Source organism: Epargyreus clarus, unplaced genomic scaffold (genome assembly GCF_041222505.1).
Source record: "Epargyreus clarus isolate Ecla_fem2 unplaced genomic scaffold, WU_Ecla_fem_2.2 ptg000026l, whole genome shotgun sequence".
NCBI classification, from domain to species: domain Eukaryota; kingdom Metazoa; phylum Arthropoda; class Insecta; order Lepidoptera; family Hesperiidae; genus Epargyreus; species Epargyreus clarus.
Window position 1 is genome coordinate 17,341,832 of NW_027332233.1, and position 3,371 is coordinate 17,345,202.

Consider the following 3,371-nt stretch of genomic DNA (forward strand, 5'->3'; position numbering starts at 1 on the left):
GTCTTGTACTTTTATTTAATGGCCCATTCCCGATAATATTAAAATTTATTACATAATGCGACCAGAAGCTAACAGAAGACGCCTGTACCACGACCACTTGTTTTAAAACTTTAAAAAAGAAATTATTTTTGGAATACATATAATAAACATCTTTCAATCTCTAAAACTCATAGGACAATATCGAACCTGTCATTTTTTAATCTTTACTTCGCCGAAAGTGGCGCGTTTGGAAAAAATTATGAGAGTGGATTTTTACAAGACTGACATCTATAACCGAACTTGAATTTCACTTATTTAATATGCTCATGTGCATTGCGCTATTTATTCAGACAAAGATAAACACCAAAGTACGAATATTTTAATCCAGTTTCTATTGGCTTACTATTAACGAAAAGTAGGTACTATTATAGTAATACAATCACAGTAATTTGCAAAATAATATAATATATTTTTTTGAAAGGTTTACAAGTTGCCAGTGATGACCTACGGCGCCGAAACGTGGTCCTTTACTGTAGGCCTAGTTCGAAAGCTCAGAGTCGCTCAGCGTGCTATGGAGAGGGCTATGCTTGGTATTTCGCTACGAGACATGATTCGCAATGATGAAATCCGTAGACGAACTAAGCTTACCGACATAGCTCTCAAAATTAGCAGGCTGGAGTGGCAATGGGCCGGCCACATCGCTCGGAGGACCGATAACCGGTGGGGAAGGAAGGTCCTCGAGTGGCGACCACGCGTAGGTAAAAGGAGTGCAGGCCGCCCCCCGACCAGGTGGACCGACGACCTAAAGGAGACCGCGGGAAACCGCTGGCTTCAAAGGGCACGGGACCGGTTGGAGTGGCGCCAATTAGGGGAGGCCTATGTCCAGCAGTGGACCTCAAAAGGCTGATGGATGGATGGATGGATGGTATAACTTGCGACATACAAGAAAGAATATGTAGAAGATGTGAAGGTGGTAGAACCTTCTGGGATTCGACTCCGGCGGCACCACCGCCACACCTATTTCTACCTCATAACAGCAGTTTTAAATGCTGCTGTGTTCTGGTTTGATGGGTGTGGTAAGGGAGACACTTTTCCGAGGCGTTCCAGCTTAGTCCTCAGCAGTACCGGCGCATCTGTGGCCGAAGTCAGGTAGGTATATCTAATCCTATCTGGGGTTGATTATAGATGTCCATGGGCGGCAGTAGCCACTTACCATCAGGTGAACTGCATGCTCGTCTACTGCTTCTATATTTAAAAAAAAATAATACAAGTAGCAGTAGTAGTAGAAGTAGCGGGAAGTCGCTACAAGCTTATTAATTTTGAATGGAAATACAATCTTATAAAAATAAGTTAGCTGTTTTTGATAATCTGGTTGTTTTAGGAAAACCTTTTACCACTATAAAAATGTGCAAAAATATTTAAAGTAACTGTAGCTAGTGATAACATTATCAACTTTTGACTTTGCTACAAGTATCATGTCACACAAGCGGTAAGCCACATTCAAGGTCAGCATATGTCGAGTGCATTTACCTCAGATTTATTTATCATATCTAAATTTACTAGATTGTAGCATACATGCGCGGCGTCACTCTCTTACAGTTTTTTTCTTATTGTAAAAAGTTTATTGATGAGCTTTCGACACATGGAGTTCGTCATTTGTGCGGTAACACATGGTTTAAAAGACATACTATCACTAGATAAAAGTCACATGTATATCTGTACATCTGTCTTCTACTTTAGCTTACGAAAGGTACAATGGTTGAAATAAGTAGTAGAAAATGTTTGTCAAGTTCAAAATTTTATTTAATTATTATTGGTTATAATTTAACAAGTTCTCTTAATATGTAGCCTTAAAACAACACTACCTTGAAATGTCACCTAGTACTTCTACAGTACAGACTTAGTTTTGATTATAAACCTATGTAATAATGCATTAGCAAGAATAACAAACATTTCTATACATAAAATTAACAGACTGGCACATGATTTTTGGAATAAGTACATATTGGAACTTAGGTTATAATTGCAAGTTAATTGATTTACTTTTTTACCAACACTGTTATAATCATCTTATATTTGTATATGACACAAACAGAAATGGTATTTATAAACATAAATTACAAGTCCTCCTTCTTTGATTTCTTTGTGAATCCTTTCTCCTGTATAAGCTGATTGCACTCCTCGCGATTTAAGTTTGAAAGAGGGAAGCGCCCTAACTCTTGATCGGTTTCACTGAGAAAAACTAGTTCAGGTGGAGCTCCACTGATAAACTTGACTTCAACATTTTCATAGAATGGAGCATCCTCCATTACAAACTTCTTCACTTCTGGCAGTCTATTCAGTGAGCATCCCCTGCATGTCTAAAACAAACAATGAGGCTTAGAAGATAATCTTATATATTAAATTCTCGAGTCACAAACCAAAACGGCTTTACCAATTTTCACCAAATTTTATATGCATATTAAGTATTAAGTTTGAGAATCGGCTACTATCTATTTTTCGTACCCCTAAGAGATGAGGGTTGTTCACCCTTAAATTTTTTTTTATTTATATGGCAACGCAACATTTGCCAGGTCAGCTATATACAGGGTGAATTTTTCAAACGGGCCTTCAGGGCCAAATCCGAAACTATAAGGGTTAGCGAAAAATGCTGAAAGGAGTTACGAGGCCAATTTTGATAAAAACTAAAACTGCATCATTACTTTTTTAAAATAACGTTTTCCCTAGCCGGGAATCGAACGAGTTCATTTTGAAAAAAAAATACACCCTTTATTTTATTACACTATCTGATAGTGTTGCTTAAAAGGATCAAAATCTGGGAAGTAATGATAAATGACAAACTAAAGGATAAGCCTCAATTTGAACAAAATACATATTTTTTCATATTAATTTGGCAGTTAAGTTTCCGCCATTCATCAATTGAAACATTTCTCATATTAACATTTTTTTTGGCTCAATGTTTCAAATTGTTCGAAAGCGGACGTTTTGTTCTCCAAGAATTTATATTTTTATGTCCGACTTAGTTAAGGTTATTTTTAGAACCATTATAATAGATTTAACTTGCTATGGGCGGAGTTTCGTTTAATACAGATGTAAAGTTGACAATTTGCGAGAATGACTTTTCGAGTCAAATTCGAGTGATTACTTAACAAAGAGATATTGAAAATCATATTTAACGTTGAAACGAAGTTGTAAACAACAAACAACAAGGATTTACTAATTAATCAGTTACCTGTTTTTATTAAAAAATAAATCCTAAAAACGGCGGTAACTTATTTGCCAAACTATTACTTTCTCATACTAAGCCATATGTCATGGTCATAACATCGAATAATTACTTGATCTTTCAACAAATTCCTCAATGGTATGACTTATGTATGTTTCTAAAGAAT